The 18,990-nt window shown below is 33.7% G+C and overlaps 1 protein-coding gene across 3 annotated transcripts in view; it reads right to left on the bottom strand.

Moving 5' to 3' along the window:
* Nucleotides 1-18,990, bottom strand: part of FUT8 (fucosyltransferase 8) — a 255,665-nt gene that overhangs the window by 160,128 nt on the left and 76,547 nt on the right. For 2 of the 3 annotated variants that reach the window (XM_032482205.1, XM_032482204.1), the window contains exon 3: nt 9,976-10,069. The exons of the other annotated variant lie outside the window; for it this stretch is intronic. The gene's annotated coding sequence lies outside the window, so the exon portion shown is untranslated. The remainder of the gene's footprint in view (nt 1-9,975; nt 10,070-18,990) is intronic. 3 annotated transcript variants of the gene reach the window in all.

Below are 18,990 nucleotides of genomic sequence, written 5' to 3'. Positions count from 1 at the left end.
ATAGGTCTGTTGAGAAACCTCTAGACATGCTTACTCTGTTTATTTTATTTGGAAAATCCAGGTACTACAGGGATTAACTTAAAATCATAAACTTGGAAAGAACCTTGAGACCTATATGGAGTTCATCCTTCTGCCTTTTACTCATTTACACTTAAGCCAATTTACATGCATAAGAAATCTATTTTTCACAACAAAAAATTATCCAACTCAAGATGGAGGTTGAGCTAGGAGATGAAGTCAAAGTTAAGGTAAGAGTCTGGAAAAAAGAATGTAAGTCACTCTAAGGATGTTGTTATTGGAGAAGACTATTTAGGGGAGTATCATGACTCAACTTCCACTTTAGTGTGATCACTCCAAAATTTATGCCTGAATGTTAAATGTGTATGTTAAATATATATGCTTGAATGGAATATGCATGTTGACTATGGCCATGTATTTTGCCTCCTAACTGATTAGGATGACGTGCAAAAATCTTAGCACAAGAGGATATTGATTTGGATCAATTTGTGAATATCTCTTCAGCCTCAAAAAGTATATGCTACCAGGTTATTGTGCTTTTATAAAGACACCCTACTATACTTATTAGATAAGTATTATTAGTAAGTTCTTCAAAAGTAGTATCATGGTTTTATTACTCTTTATATCCCCAATACACATTAAGTACTCAATAAGTATTCTCTTTATATTCCTTAGAGTACACAAGTATTCAAAATATATTCACTGACATCAGTGAAAACAGATATTTATCTAGTCCATTTAAATAGAATTTGCCTCAAATACCTTTAAATGTTAAAATATATAAAAATATATTACCATACTTGAACAGATACTTGCACACCAATGTCCATAGCAGCATTATTCACAAATGCCAAAAGGTAGGTAGAAACAACCCAAAAGTCCACTGGTGGATAAATGGATAACAAAATGTGGTATAATCATAAAACAGAATATCAGTCTTGAAGAGAATGAAAATCCAATACCTGGTACAACACAGATAAACTTTGAATACATTATGCTAAGTGAAAGAAGTCAATCAAAAAAGGACAAATATATGATTCAACTCACATTAGGAACCCAGAACTCAAATTCAGAGAGAGAATAATGGTTACAGGGGTCATGGAGAAGGGGGAGGTCTTTTTCTCTGGGGTTTTTTGTTTTTTTTTTTTTTTTGGTTTTGTTTTTTTAATAAAATTTATATGGAACCACAAAAGACCTAGAATTGCCAAAGCATTACTGAAGAAAAAGAAAGAGGCTGGAGGAATAACTCTCCCAGACTTCAGACAATACTGCAGAGCTACAGTCATCAAGACAGCATGGTATTGGTACAAAAACAGACATATGGACCAATGGAACAGAATAGAGAGCCCAGAAATGAACCCACAAACTTTTGGTCAACTAATCTTCAACAAAGGAGGCAAGAATTTACAATGAATAAAGACAGACTCTTTAGCAAATGGTGTTGGGAAAACTCGACAGCAGCAAGTAAATTAATGAAGCTAGAACACTCCCTTACACCATACACAAAAATAAACTCAAAATGGATCAAAGACTTAAACATAAGACAAGATACAATAAACCTCATAGAAGAAAATATAGGCAAAACATTATCTGACATACATCTTTTTTCGCTTTTTATACTTTGAATTTTTTTTTTACTGAGATACAGTTGTACAATATTATACAAGTTTCAGGTGTACAACACAGTGATTCACAATTTTTAAAGTTATACTCCACTTATAGTTATTATAAAATATTGGCTATATTCCCTGTGCTGTACAATACATCCTTGCAGCTTATTTTTTATACATAGTAGTTTATCTCTCTTAATCCCCTACTCCTATCTTGCCCATCCACCCTTCCCTTCCCACTGGTAACCACTAGTTTGTTCTCTATAATCTGTAAGTCTATCCTTTTTGTTATATCACTAGTTTGTTTTATTTTTTAGATTCCACATGTAAGTGATATCATACAGCATTTGACTTTCTTTGTCTAACTTACTTAATTTAGCATAATACCCTCCAACTCTATCTATGTTGTTGAAAATGGCAAAATTTCATTCTTTTCTATGGCTGCATAATATTCCATTGTGTGTGTATGTGTGTGTATGTGCACACATATATACACACACCAACACCACACCTTTATCCATTCTTCTGTTGATGGACACTTAGGTTGCTTCCATATCTTGACAATTGTAAATAATGCTGCTATGAACTTTGGGGTACATGTATCTTTCCAAATTAGTGTTTTCACCATTTTTCATTCTTTATGAATGACTTGCCCAAATAATACTTTCTAAATGTTTAATTACAGAATTCTCATTATCCTTAAATTACTAAGAAAAAAGTAGTTAAAAATAATTACCCAAAGTATATGGTTTCTATAGAAAACAAACACAAAACTGAAAACAGAAAACAAAGAAAAAAACTTGAAGAAAATGAAGTTACTTTGATATCAGCTATACTTATAACGCATTTATTCTAATTCTGCAAATCCTTTGCCTTACCACAAAAATACTAAACATGGCCATAATCAACATATCCACATGTCCTTAGCATTCACACATAAATTCATCTCCATTTTCCTCAGCAGAAGCTTATCTGCACTCAATGTTTTTGTAATTCAGTTTTTATTATATTTTCTTCTATTCTTTTCCTTGCAGGTAAAGATTATACATGCAAAGACTATTTTCTACTTTGTACATTTTCAGGGTGGTTAACAAGCATCTATTAAGGAGCTACATATTGTCAATTAAAATGACAGACTGGGAATTCTTAAAAATGATTAACACTCTGTACACCAAATTATTTCCTAAACTTTGGAAAATGTGTAAGAAAATAAGTTAAAATTTACATTCATCTGATTGTACACAAAAGTTGACTTATGTGCTACAAAATACAAAGGCAATCCTCTCTTGCTGCTGATTATTTATGTGATTCATATTCAAATAAATCCAACTGGAATTATGACATTGTTAAAAATACAAACTTCCCAGGTTATCACTCTGCAACTCTTCCATTTAATATACCAAGTACTACACATACATCAATTTCTACTCTGTGATTATGTCAAAGAAATTATATTGATTTAACATATAGCTAAGCTCAACAATAATACTGATCTAATTCATAACTCATTTAACATGATTTACATATTACACATGTTACAGGATTCACTTATGAGTCTTGACTTAATTTAGCAAACTAAAGTTTAATATTAAATTTAAATACTGGTTTATTAGTTTTTTCCCTGGTAATTATCAAACCAGAGTATTTTCAGTACTGAATAATTTCCAAGATTTCCCCACAAAACCATTATTGTATACTGAAGTCTCACTAAAAAATGAAGTCACCTAAGATAAAAAGAATAAAAGCAAAGAAAGAGGTATACTCAAGTGTTTGCACTTCCTGAGTGCCCTGTGCATATTTCTTCTAGAAGTAGCTATTTCAAGTGAAAATAAATCCTTTGATCCATAATTTCCCTACTTTTCCTATGAATTATATTAAGCAAAAATTAAGCCATTGTAGAGTCCTCTCATTAAAAAAAAAAAAAAAAACTAGAGACTTACTTTTCCTTATTGTATTCCTCCTACTAAATATTCCTTAAAAAACAGTATGGGTTTAATGTCCAAAAGATCCAGTAAAACTCACATATTTACATAAGTTTTTAGCAGTTTAACATTCAGATTTAGATTCAACAAAAACTTCCTAGGAACTGAATTAGAACCACAACTGTATAATGTGAGTATTAATGATTTTACATCAAAGGAAAATGAGGTTCAGAAAAACAAAATAACTTGATCTCATAATGATTTCACAACGAGTAACTAGTGAATTCAAAGCCTGAAATCCAAATATCACTACTAATGCTGGAAGGAAGAGAAGTAACACTGGAGCATGCCAAATATGACCCAGGCTCTTTGTACACATTTCCTCAATTAACTCTTAACAATGCCTTGTAAACCAGGCACTATCTCCATTTTGAAGGCAAAGAAACTGAGGTAAGAAATGACTTGATCAAGGTTTGTACAGCTAGTCAGCAGAGCAGCTAAAATGAGACAGAAACCTTGGGATTACACATTGATAGATTTTTGTCCTCAAACCATTACTCGTGATCTAAGGAAGAAAGTTCATTTGATGTTTTATTTTTGTGTTCAGGTTTTTTTTTTAATTGTACAAAGAATGAAACAATTTCACTAAATCCATTTTAACAAGATTTCTTAATTCCTCGAGAGAATCATATCTATGTTATTAATTCTTACAGTGTCACTATTATGAGTCTACCAGGCAGGCAAATGATAACAATGTATAAATCACTAACAGCATTCAACATGCAAATAGATGTCTACCCAACATTAATCCAATAATCCAGTAGGAAGACACTGTGAATTAGACTAGCTTTGCAAAGAATCAGCCCCACTTTGAACCAGGTACCAGTTCTTGAAATACCACTTTGAGCAAAAAAGAATGAGACTTAAAGTTTAGAGAAAGAAGCTGAAATACTTCTCCTCATTCTACCCAATGCACCTATATTTCACGAAAATTTAAGCCTATGGCCCTGCTCCCCACTAGCCTAGTTCTAAATGACAGGAAGAGCGGTAAGAAAGGGAGGTCTTGAAATGGGAAACAAATACCACCATTTCAAACAAATATCAAACCTATGTCATTTTCATCTCTCCTTTAGGCAGTTCAGCAATTTATCATACAAAGTATCCTCCAGGAACCTACAAAGCCTTCTAAATACAGTTAGGAAATTCTCTTCCTTTACAAATTCTCCCTTGTCCTTTCTCATCTGCTTTCCCTCTTCCTCTAGATCACTCAAAAGAATCTGGACACCTAGAGTTCTACTATTCAGGAGAAAAGGGCAATCATTAGCAAATACTGACCAGGTCATGAGGGATTCATATTTCACAGTTTTCAAATTTTGCTACGTGGAACCAAAGAGTTGTATGAGGTATTCCTAACATCTGACAAATGAAAGAGCACCAGGTAGGGTTCATTTGTAAAGGTAACCCCTGTAACTCTCATTCATTGTACAAAACTTGAGGCAAGAAAAACGTTTAAGTATTACAAAAGATCAAAGATTTAAAATTCTTTCTCAAAAATCTGTAAGTAGATGGGAGGCAGGTGACAGTTTGTTGAATTTTTTAAAATGAGTTCCTCACCTTCTTTCTGATCACGTATTCATGATGTCAGTTCTACTAAAAAATATTAAAGTCTAAAAAGAATGCTGAATTTTCTCAGTAATTCCTTTTTCCTTCTTGAGAAGAATGTGTATTCCCTGCTGTTGCTGGATGATAGATATCAATCGAATCCAGTTGTTGATTGATGGTACTATTCAGTTCAAATATGTCCTTACTGATTTTCTGCATGCTACATATGACCATTTCTGACAGAAGAATGTTGAGGTATCCCCTAGTATACTAATGGACTGATCTATTTCTTTTTTGCAGTTCTGTCAGTTTTTGCATCTCATATTTTGACGACCTGCTGTTAGGTGCATACACATTATGGATTGTTACATCTTCTTGAAGAACTGACCCCTTTATCATTATGTAACGTTCCTCTTTATCCTCAAAAATCTTCCCTGCTCTGTAGTCTGCTCTGTTTGCAACTAATAAAGCAACTTCAGCTTTCTTTTGATTAGTGTCAGCATGGTATATCTTTCTCCATCCCTTTATTTTTCATCTATATGTATCTTCATATATAAAAAGAGTTTCTGTAGACAACATAGAGTTCGGTCTTGACTTTTGATCTACTCTGACAGTCTCTGCCTTTCAATGTATTTAAACCACTGATATTTAAAGTAATTACTGATACACTCATGTTAATGTCTACCATATTTGTTACTGCTTTCTATTCATTGTCTTTGTTCCTATTTTTGTCTTCCATTCTTTTCTGTCTTTTGTGGTTTTAATTGAGCATTTTATATGATTCCATTTTCTCTCTTTTCTGAGTATGTCAATTATACTTCTTTTTAACTTTTTTTAATGGTTGCCTTAGAGTTTGCATTATACATTTCCAAATAATCCAAGTCCACTTTCAAATAACACTATACCACTTCATGGATAGTGTTAAGTACCTTATAAAAGGATATTCCTAATTCCTCCCTCATAACCCTTGTATCATTGTCATGATTCATTTCACTTACATACAAGCTATAATATGTAATACATGTTGCTATTATTATTTTAAACAAATTATGTTATCTGTTAGATCTATTAAGAATAAGAAAAATAAAAGGTTTTATTTTGCCTTCATTCTTTCTCTAATGTTCTTTTTTAATGTGGATACAAGTTTCTGGCCTACATAATTTGTCTTCTCTGAAGAACTTCTTTTAACATATCTTACAAGGTAGGCCCACTAGCAACAAATTCTCTCAATTTTTGTTTGTCTGAAAAAGTCTCTGTTCTCCTTCACTTTTGAAGGATAATTTCACATGATACAGAATTCTAGATTGTTGGTTATTCCTCTCAATACTTCGAATATTTCACCCAACTCTCTTTTTGCTTGCAGTTTCTGAAGAAAAGCCCTCTATACATGAAGTGTTTCTTTCTCCCTCCAACTTCTTTCAAAATTATTTTCCTTATCCTTGATTTTCTGCAGTTTGAAGAAGATATGCCTAGGTAAATCTTTCTGGGCACTTATCTTGCCTGGTGTTCTCTGAACTTCCCGTATCTGTGGTTTGGATACCGATTTGGGGACGTTCTCTATCATTATTATTCTGTTTCTTTTTCTCCTGGTATTCTCATTATGCATGTGTTGCACCTCTTACAGTTGTCCCACAGTCCTTGGATATTTTTTCCTTTTTTTTTTTCTAGTCTTTTTTCTCTTTGCTTTGCAGTTTCAGAAATGTTTACTGACATATCCTTAAGCTCAGAGATATTCTTCCTCAGTTGCGTCCAGTCTAATAACGAGCTCATCAAAGTCATTCTTCATTTGTTATAGTGGTTTTTATCTCAAGCACTTCTTTTTTTTCTTAGATTTTTTTCTCCACTGACATTACTCATCTGTTCCTGCATGTTGTCTACTTTTCCCATTAGTACCCTTAGCATGTTAACCATAGATGTTCTAAATTCCTGGTCTGATAATCCTAATATCCCTGCCATACCTGAGTCTGATTCTGATGCTTGCTCTGTCTCTTTAAATTGTGTTCTTTGCTTTTTAGTATGCCTTGTAGTTTTTTTTGGTTTTTTTTTTTATTTTTTTTTATTTTTGTTTTTTGCTGGAAGCCAGACATGATGCACTGGGTAAAAGGAACTGCAGCAAAAAGTAATGTACTAATGTGACGGGGTGTCGGGAGAGTGGGAGCATTCAATAGTGCTGTGGATAGGTCTGAGTCTTTCAGTGAGCCTGTGCCCCACCTCTCCCCCAAGCTGTGAACTTCACAAGTTCTTTTCAGTCCTGTGTTCCCTTCCTAGGTGGAATAGGATAGTAATAGGGGGCTGGAATTGAGTATTTCTCTTCCCTCATGTGGAAGGCTAGAGCAGCCTAGAGTTGGGTATTTCCCTCCCTCTAGGTCAGTAAGCCTCTGATAACATCCAAACAGATTACATAGGCCCTGGTAAAATACTTTTCCTTGATAGCAGATCTTGTTAAGAAAAGCAGAATACCTTGGCATATTTCAAAATGGTTACTTTTCCCTCTCCCAGGAAGTACCAGGGGATTTCTCTCTGATATTCACTGTGAGGACCTCGTAGTGTTCCTGGAAAAATCATCAAAGTGTGAGGGTTCCCTATCATTGGGTCTCCCTAGAGTTTTTACCTCAGACTTGTCCACGTGGAGTTTCCAGGGATTCAATTACATTTTAGATTTTCCTACCCAGCAGTGGTTCCCTTAGTGGTTTCTGCTAGGGTAAGTTATCGTTCTCTGTATTTGCCTGTCTATCTCTCCAATTTGGGGGCAATAGTTTGCCCTGTGACCTCACTTCTCTGACAGATCTAAGAAGAGTTGCTGATTTTACAGTTTGTTCAATTTTTTACTTATTACAACAGAGTGATGACTTCTAAGCTCCTTACATGCCAGACCAGAAACCAAGAAAAGTGTGTGTGTATGTGTGTATATATTATATATATATTCACTTTCAGCTTTAAAAAAGTGTGTGTGCGTGTGTATATATATATATATATATATATATATATATATATATATATACACATATATATTTATTTTCAGTTTTTACCTTTTAACTAACTGATAGAGTGATGTATAACACCATTATGATATTAAGGAGAGAAAAAAAGGAGATCTGAGTTTCTCTCAGTGGCACAAAAATTACCTAAAATATGATTAATCATAGTGTTTATCCTAAAATTAATACCAAAATACAAATTATTAAACATTACACTTCATCCTTTCTGAAACAATGAAAACATGTAGACAATTATTGTAGGTTATCATTTAAATCACATGTCATTACTATAAATTATTTCCTAAATAAACACCTGAATATTAAATTTCCATAAGGGCTTTAAAAATATATATATTAATAAGTACTACACTTCACTGGTTATTCTTATTGCTCAATTATAGAAAAATATAGCCTGTTTCTTAATTCCTAAAACAGCATTATAATGTCTTCTAAACAAATTTAAGTTTTAAGATTCTTCTTCTGGAAGGAAAAAAACATCAGCAGAAAGCTAAAATTTCTATCTGAAATTTGACATATGGTTACCAATTCCCAACATTTTCTATTGCCTTGAAAATTACCTTTATCAAAATTACTTTACTTAGAAAATCTCAGTGAACTGTACAGTGCTATCAGTACAGTTCTTATAGCAAGAAATATAGCTATTTTTTTCCAAATCACACTGTAAAACAGCTCATTACTTTTTATATTACTGACTTAAATTTTATTCAACTGAGTTTTAACATATTTAACCAAAAGCATGCTGGTTAAATAAGATAAACATGTCTAATTCACCTTAAGCATTTGAAAGTTTGTTTAAAATAAGCCTCAAAACATAGCAAGAATATCAGGATAGTTAAACCCAAGGGAACATATTAACAGTATCTTCACTTTACATAAATGTAAATTTATTTTATTATTTCCACATCTGTGATACATTAGGTACAACAGACATTTCTGAGTCTTTTAAACAGTGAACAGATGGTTAATCACTACAAAATCAGGAGCAAGTATAACATCTTATGGAATTATCAATAATTAATAATAATCTTAAGCAGCCAAAAGATAGCTACAGAGTTGGACAAATAATTTTCCCAGGAGGATAATGAGAAATTAGGATGAGATATATGGAAAATGATTTGGGGGTGGTCACAAAAAGAATTAGGAAACGTGACCATAGTAAGAAGTGAAAGATTATATAAACACTCCTACAAAAAAGAAAATCTATCCTCAAGAGGGTTGTCAAATCAGAATGATGATGGATGCTTGCAAAAGATAGGAGAGAATGCTATAAAATTTTCACTAATAATTTGCTAAAAAATAAAATATATTCCCTGAGACCCCACATTCCTGAAACCCCAAAATAAAGTCAATGTCTAAGTAAAACTAAAACTTAGTACTTGACATACTTTCTAGCTAAACGTAATAACTAAAAAAATGGACCCAATTATGTCAGTTTACAAGGGATAAAGAAATGAAAACATCAAAAGCAAAAAATTAAGGCACTCTAATTATGTCAGGTGGTTATATATAAAAATAAACTATTCAGGTGAGAATGGCTATGTTAAAGAGACAAGATAGCCTAGTAGACAGAACACAGAAGGGAGTCCTGCTCCAAAAAAAATGTCAAATGATTTTTACAAAGTCATCATATCCAACCTCTAGAGCTGAGACAATGTAGACTCAGTGGAATCTTTTAAGGAATAGTGATATGATGTAAATAAATAATAGTGTTTTCTGGGTAAGGAAACACTACTAAAGAGAAAAGAGTTTTTCCTAACTTTTAAAAAGAGAAAATTTTGATTTATTAAAATGTAATCTCAATATGAACTGTAAAAAATGGCTTACCTTTCTTCCCCTAAAACATAAGAAGCTGATGAAATCACATGATATTTCCAATGGAAGATTTTATTGATTGAATCTGGGTCACTAAAATTGTCAACTGTTTAAAATGAGACAAAAGAAAGGGATAAGCATTAATTATATACAATTATACATAGTACATTTATTGTTAATATGAAACTTATCTCACACAAAACCTCCAGGCCACTCAAATGATATATATGTCCCTAGGTTTCAACTCTGCAGGGAAAGCTCATTTGAAGCAACGATTGGACAAATAATTAAAAGTATTTAAAAAATTCCTGACCACTAAATGTAAATAGCTTATTAACTTAAAAAAAAAGTTGTAATATTTATTATCACCCTACTTTAATTCTTTTTCCTAAAAAGAATATGAAAATTTAGCTAAAACAAAAGGGCCCCACTTTTTAAATAAACGGGGGGTGGGGTGATGGTGGATAGTCAAACAGCTTCAAGGACAAAAAGCATGTTCCACACCAGATCATATTTACAGTTCCTCATCTAGAATTCAACTAACATCCAACTGCAGCAATCAGCCAAGCTTGGCAAATTAAAATAACAGTAATTTTGACAGATTATCTTCTATAAATATTCAAATATGGACGTTTGTGTGCACGCAAGGGTCTCTATATGACAGTCAAAATGCTTTGTTTAGGATCCTAAAAATGAGCATTTTTTTCACCCTTCATTTCTGTAGGGTTCCCCTAAATCCTTAACTTTCATTTTAACTCTTTTACCTTAACTGATAAAGAGACCAATTATTAACAATTCTGTGGCCTGAGTCATACTATCTATAGCCTGAATTAAAAATGTAAGAATAAATTCCAATAAAGCACTAACAGACAAAAAGAAAGTACCGAGGATCTTTGAAAATCTAGATCTGTAAAGACAAAAGGAAAGATCCAGGAATTGGGGGCAGCGGGGGTGGGGAAGGCAGGGAGAGGATCCTGAAGGATGACAACTGAATAAAGATTAACTTTTTATTCATGTGATCAGGTATGCCTTAGTAAAGTAAAATCCAAATGTAAAGAGCAAGTAACAACTTGATAAATACGGGATGTATTCAAAGTTTAATTAAGACAGACTACCATATATTTGGCTCAAAGAAAGACTATGCTCTGATGACAAGTTCAAGTATATCAAAGTGCCAAAAGTAGGGAAATGCAATTAGTATGAAATTCAAACCAAATTTCTGAAATCCATAGATAGCCCTATTTAATCAAAAGTAATGGCTTTAAATGAACACGAGCTTTTGATGCATGAATTTTCTCTTCCTATCCTATCTCCCATTAGTCAGTTTCCCTTAAACATGTACACAATTACTGAAAAGCCTCAGATGTTCCAGGGAATCTGCAAGTGACAGGCATGCCTCTGTATCAAGAGCAGCATCAAAATTATGGAAGAAAAGTCAACCTATTCGGAGGCATTGCCCTTCTGGTCCCAACTGGAAAGAAACAACTATAAATACCTCTACTAAAATTGCTCAAAATATTTATAGAAAGTAGGCTTGAAAGAAATTCTTACTACATAATCTGTTCACCATTCAATCACCCAAAACCAGGTCCAACAGTGGATCCAAGCCATACCAGTGGTTCTCAAAGAGAGAAGAAAAGTCTTGTCTAGGGACCAGTAGCTGCAGCCTCCACTGTGAGCTTGTTGGAAATGCAAAATCTTAGGCCCTATCCAGGGGCATATTGAATCAGAAGCCACATTTTAACAAGATCCCCAAATGATTCATATACAAGGTAAAATTGAAGAAGCTCTGCAGGAAGAAGAGTATTAAAATGAGGGAGAAGGTATGATGATCTGTTCAAAGATTTCCCATTGCAGGCCACTGTTTGGCCAATAAGCAACCAATTTTTGACCTCTGGTTTATCATACTCTAACAACAATTTCTGTATTCTGAAAAAGGGATCCTGAAAAACAGAAACCCCTTTAGAGCCAAAGAAATGAGTATCTAATGATTAAATCTCAGACCCCAAGAAGGGCTGTGACAGAGTTATCTCAAGCCCCCAAAACATATTAGCTAGATAAGTAATTTAAAAATAATAATAACTCCTTTCATTCTAAATCCTAGACACAAAAAGCATGTGGGGTCCCTCTGGCTGAGAAAGAGACCAAGAGACCAAAACCTATGCCATCATGTAACCAGAAGAGGAGAAGGTTATATGTGCTGGTTATTCAGTTACAGTCTCTCAGTTCCACATCCATAATACTCAGCTCAGTAAGGCTGAAAATAGAACTCTGGAGACTACTTTTCTCTTTTGCCATCTAGCTTCTTTATACTGTCAATAAGGACACTCAAAGGAGAAATTTGCTTTTTCCAGTCAGTATTGCCCCAGCAGAGGCCCTCCACTCCAGAAGCAGCAGTTGGTGACAGTCACAAGCTTCTTCTGGCACTCTCAGAAGTACCAGCAACAGCCAGGCAGTACCACTCCAGAAGTTTTGAGCCCCAACTCTACTCTATGCTCTTCTTTGTTCCCCTAGCCCTGTGGATGATGGCTGCTTTCCACAATTACTGTCTCTGTGTTACTCCAGTGTTCCCGTTTTGCCTTTCAGTCTCCAACACCTGTATAACCCACTCCTCCATTGTATTAAATTTTCTTGGCAAAATTATCTAGTGTAGATTATTGCCTTGTCCAGATTCAAACAGATACATCATGGCTAGATATAATAAAATTTCAGCATGATAGTGATCACTTTGGGAAACTACTTTCCCAAAACATGATAGTTCATGAGAAAATATTTACTGTCTCTCCCCAAAAATATACACAAGAAGGGAAATGGAGGCAAGAAGTACAGCTGAGAAAGAAAAAAGAGGAAACATAACCTAAGAAAGTAATGTACTGAAACAAGTATCATGTTAGAAAACACATTTTAGTGCTCAAAAACATAAAGAAAAAGCCCATAAAAAGTCTGAAACAAATATATGTTTTCCACCTTAGTAAAAGTCACAGAATTTAAGTGGAAGGAACTTAATTTTTCTGCCTCTGTCATCATTCAGTTTTGTTAAAGCAATTTTATACTGAGTTTGAGTTACTATACTTTCAGGAAGCTGCTGAGAAATTAGAGGGAATCCAAAGAAGATTACAAAAATGATGAAAGTGACAGGAAAAAGAATCCATGAAGAAAGGTTCAAGGAGCCAAACTTTTTAGTTCAGTCTAGTGTGAAGAAAACTTCAGGCCAACATTATGAACTGCCTCCCAGGTACAGAGTTCTGACCAGCTATGCTGGTCATCCATACAGGTGCTTAAAATGAGAGAAGATAAAGTAAATGAAGACAGAAAACGGAGCTACTTAGCTTACCAGACTCTCCTTCACATCACTAAAGTAGTAGCTCTTAATGCTACTCACACATAAGAATGACCCAGAATATTTTTTCACAAAAGAGAAAAAAATACTAATGATGATGACAATGTCCAGAACACTAATGCTACAAGTCTGATTCAACTGGTCCGAGGTAGAGTCTAAGTCGGTTTTTAAAAAAACAAAAACAAAAAACACCTAAGTGTTTACAATGTACTGACAGAGGGATTGAGAACCACTAAAGGAACATTCCGTAACTTTAATACTAAAGGTATGGTCTAAAGACTAGCTACATCCAGATTACCTGTGGAGCTTGTTAGAACAGCAGCATCTGAGACCTATTCCAAAACTGGTAAGAATCTACATGGTACCAAGATCCCTGAGTAATCTGCATGCACATTAAAGTATGAAAAATACTGTCTTAAAACAGCCTGAGTGTGTGGGTGTGTGCAGGGGTGTGTGTGTGTGTGTGTGTGCGCGCGCGAGCAAACTCCAGCCTAAAAATAACTTTCTAAGTAAAATTTTTCTAAAGTTTTAAAATATTATTTTTTTCACTTCTAAATTCTATTAGTGTTTACTGACAATACTATTTTAGGGAGTGAATAATAACTAATATTTATTTCAGCCTGTACTATTTGCAGGCATTCTTCTTTACAAAATGACTTAATCCTCAAAACATGTCTATAAAGTAGATAATTTTATAATCCCTGTCTTACAGATAAAACTGAGGCAAGAGTTACTTAAAATAAATAACTTCTCTGGGTCACACAACGAGTAAGTGGCAAAGCTGAAAACTGAACCGAGACAGTCTTGTTTAAGAGCTTATATTCTTAACCACAAAATACTACGTTACACCATACCAAAACATTTTGAAATCATTCAGCAGGAAAGTATAATTATTAGAAATAAAACCTCTATAAGAGTAAAGGAAAAAAATCAGTGTGCTTTTCTCTGATTTAAAAAGAAAAATCACCAGTTATAACAGTAATATTATCAAATCAACATTGTTATGGGTCTGTGGTATGGCCCACACTTAAAACAGAGAGGAATACGACAGAAAAGACAGTAACTCAGGAGATTACTTATAACATCCACACTGTCAATATTTGAGGGTGAGCGATACATAAATCAATGCTGTACGTCAGCCTCCTATGAAAGAAAACTTTTTGTTAATAACCACTTTGCTACCTGAATTTGGGAAATAACTGAAATCCCAGGTTAGGAGATAACATTCTCCTCAATGCTTCCTTAATTTACCCTACACTCTTCCTACAACTACCACCAACAACAACCTCAGAAAAGTAAATACATAAGGCTATGACTATTTTTCACAATGTAAGGCATGATGTAAATTTAGTCTAATTATTCTCCTCTTCTGTACTGCACTGCTCTTAACTTCTAAAAAAGTTGACTCTCTACTTCAGTCACTACAAAAACAAAATTTCCAGACCCAAGAAGACCCAAATGATACTTTCGAAAATGCTAAAGATGACTTTTAAAGAAGTCAGACAGAGGCTGTCAATAAAATGCCTACTAGAAAGTTTTAATAATTCATGTGAATTCTAAGTAGCACAAGAGAAGAGCCAAAGTTCCCAGAGATAAGTAATACTATCTTACTGGCAACAGATTGAGTCTAAAATATGCAAAATTCTACCCTTTGAGTGTTTAAAGCAGAGCAACAATTCCTACTATGTTTAGCTTCATTCAGCCCAAGCATACTCCTAAAAAAAGTGTACAATACCATTTCATTAACAATGACAAAACCCTCGTAACCTAGTTTCTGAGAATGAATAAAAGTACAGGTATTAAAAATAGAATTGCTTAACCCACAGAGTTATTAAAGTGGTTGCTGGAGCCAGAAAGATTTGAGGATTAAAAATACCAATGCAAAGACTCACTGAAATGGAGTCTTCTAAACACCTAAGTTTAAAATTATGACTTGAAGCAATTAATTGGTTCCTTTGGGTAAGGTTTTACCTGAAGAGTCTCAAAAAGCTGAGGTCCATGTGAAACACTATAAGGACAGAATTTGATTTCCCAAAGAGCAGATATGGAGTAAAACTTCCTAGGATGCCAACATACACAATGTCCAAAAGAAGAGTGTTCTTAGGAGGGAAGAGGCAACTGTCAAAAAACAAAGAAGCTAAACATTCTTGATATGACTCTTTCATTAACTAATATGACTAATAAAATGACCCATATCAAAACTCCTTGAAAATTTCCATCAGGTGTTAATTATTAATATTAGTTAACTAATATTAGTTTTTTCCTTTCTAGTTAGTACCAGAAAACCACTCTCTTCACCTCTCTACCTATCTTCATTAACAGTATGTTCTCAATCCGCCTTACTTTCTTACTCTAATGAAAAAGACTACATTATTTGAATGATAAAATAAAATAAACTGTATTTATGAAAGATTAAAATATACCTCAAAGAAGTGATATTTATTAAATATTAGTTGAATTAATAAATTTCACCACCCTTCTACCCTCAGAACATGGAAAAATCATATTTATTATACATCATGTATAAAAATTTAAATGGAAACATTTACCAGCACCAATAAAATAGAAACCTTATTAAATCAAAAAAACTATTTAAAAATCACTAGAATCATTTTTAAACATCAGAAAGAAAAAATTTAAAAGATGATTCTCAGACTTCATAGTGAATCAATTATTTATTAAGCTCATAAAATTGCAGAATCTGAGCTCTGTGATCAGAGATTCTGATTCATAAAGTCTGAACTTCTGAAGATGAACCCAAAACTCTACATTTTAACAAGATTCCTAAGTGATTATCATGTAGATTATCCTTGAACTACACTTCATATATACTTCACCTCCAAACCACTGACAATCTCTCAGTAAGTCTTTGAGATCTAATCAAAATGCCCACTTCTGTCTCTCATTTTAACAGCCCCAACTTCTGCTTAAACTACATGCTTGGAACTAACACAGAGAAAAAATTATAGCAATCAGTTGTTGGACATACATTACTATGGGCATGAAATTTGTATAATCTCTTATATATACATAAGGATTTAATGATATATTGCATGTAAAGTTCACAGTACAGTGTCTGGCTAAAATAAATAAATGCTCAATAAAAGCAGTTGCTAGCTGAAAACTAACGTCCACACAAAAACTTGCAGATGGGTATTAACAGCAGCTTTATTCATAACTGCCAAACTTGTAAGCAACCAAAATGTCCTTCAGTAGGTGAATGGGTAAGTAAATTTTGATACATACAGACAATGAAATATTATTCAGTGCTAAAAATAAGTGAACTATCGAGTCATGACATAGGGAAACCTTAAAGTGAAAGCCAATCTGAGAAGGCTACATACTGTATGATTCCAACCAATAAGCCAGTCTGGAAAAGGAAAAACTGAGGAGATAGTAAAAAGATGAGGAATTGTCCAGGGTTGGAAGTTGGGGAGAAGCAATGAAAAGGCACAAAGGATTTGGGGGGCAGTGAATACACTCTTAAAGGTTTTATAAAGATAGATACGTGTCATTATACATTTGTCTAAACCTACAGAATGTATAACATCAAGAGTGAATCCTAAAGTAAACTATGGACTTTTGATTATGATACGTTGATGTAGGTTCACCAATTTTAACAAATGTACCACTCTGGTGGGGAATACTGACAATGAAGGAGGCTATACATGGGCAGGAGCACGGGGTAAACAGGAAGTCTATGTACCTCCCTCTCAGTTTTGTTATGAACCTAAAACTGCTCTTTAAAAAAACTGTCTTCATTAAAAAAAAAAAAGTAACCTGCTATTATCCTTAATAGTGGAGATATTATTTTGTGCGGGTCCTCCTAACAACCCTAGGAAGTGGTTGCTTTTATTTTGAAATTGTAGTTAATGATACTAAGGTTTAATAATTTGTCTGGGCAATAACTTGCCCAGAGATAGTTAAGGAGCAGAGACAGCATTCAAGAGAAACCATGTAACTCCAAAACCTGAACTATTTACTCTAACCTAAGATAACTTCCTAAAGCAGCAGGGCAACCACAGCAGGTACAAAACAATTCCAAGGTTATAACTACCCTTTACAAGAATTTTCCTGAGTCATCTCCAGCACAGTCATGACCTAGGCACAGTCACAAATATTCCTATAAGATTAAGAATTAAAGAAGGACGGTCATAGGATAGGACTATGATGGATGGCTGAGAACAGGTAACTATAATAACCAAAATTAAGTATAGGTTAATGAATTACTTCATAATAAAGAATGTTCTAATAAATATAATTAATATTTAAAGAGTGTTTAATGTTTTCACAGTACTTTAGAATTATAAATTACTAATAATTCCGTAACAAGAGTCAGTAAGACTATTAACCTTCTAGCAGAAAATATGGTCAAGTTAATGAAATCTCTTCTAAAGTCATTCTGTGTTAGCTATTTAACACAAAGATATTACAAATTCAGTCTCGGGACTCTCAATAGCTAAGGAATGTGATTCTTAGTTAAAAGTCTAAGAAGCCATAACGGGGTCAATTCAAAACAACAAAAGTGACTTCTATTTTATCCACACCAAACATGAACATAAATATGAAATTCAAAGTTCTCTAACATGATGTTTTCCACTCAAAAGTTATAAAATTTGATTATGTTTCTAATGATTAAGTTTTGTGTATGACCTTTTTTTTTTAAACACTCTAACTTTTCTTAAAACATGTTTTTCCCCTCATCTCGTTTCTCCCAAGTGGCTATCGTTTTCCCCAAGTGGCTATCGTTTTCTTTCTTTCAAGTATATTTCTAGATTGCCTGTTCCCACGACCCATCCCCAAAATGGTAAGCATTGGTTTCCACAAACTTTCCTTACCCCCATCCCTGAACCACAATTACATTCACAACAAATAAAACACAATTCGTCATGGCAAAAAAGATTTGTATTCTGGTATTCTGACATCAGCATACCACTAAAATTAAAAACTCAGAAAATAAAAATTACTGATGATAAAAGTGCATTCTATTCTGTTAAATTGCACACACAGAATTTGTATTTTACCCCGGTATCTCTCAACAAGTTAATGCAAGTCCTACAGCTGTTACTTAGTTTTATAAATCTTACAATTTTACAAATAACTAAGAATTTTAATGAAATGCATTAAAATTAGGCTCTTAGCCAAATAAAATGATACATAACACAGAACAATATACATATATAACTCAGCTAGAAAGAACACATACCTCTCATTTGCTCACTCTCTCCTTAAAGGAAATTAAATCTTCACTACTTGTCCCATACAAACCAGAGAGTCTCTGATTCACTGCAGTGCTACTGCCCTAGAAATCCCAGTACTGCAGGAGGAAGCCAAAGATCAAACACTTCCTTCTGCTGGAGATCTGCTCACTAAATACATAAAAGCAGGTATCGATCGCCAATACCTAAATTTTTACAAAGAATGTATATAGTTAGAAAAGATTTATTATCATTTTTATGTGATAAGCTTATTAGCTGGGTTCTTTTTGAGGAAAAGCAGATTTTGGAAATCCCTGCCTAAAGAATGTTGTAACCTTAAACATACTAAATCCCACAAAAGTAAATCAGTCAAATCAGCGAGGTTGTGATGGGTTCCAGAAAGAGGCACAGAGTCCTTGAACCAACAAACACCACATTTCAAGAGTAAGAACTGTGTGCTTCTCTTCTAGAGCTCTGTCTATGGAAAAG

Source organism: Camelus ferus, chromosome 6 (genome assembly GCF_009834535.1).
Source record: "Camelus ferus isolate YT-003-E chromosome 6, BCGSAC_Cfer_1.0, whole genome shotgun sequence".
NCBI classification, from domain to species: Eukaryota; Metazoa; Chordata; class Mammalia; order Artiodactyla; family Camelidae; genus Camelus; species Camelus ferus.
This window is presented reverse-complemented; position numbering and strand designations above follow the sequence as displayed.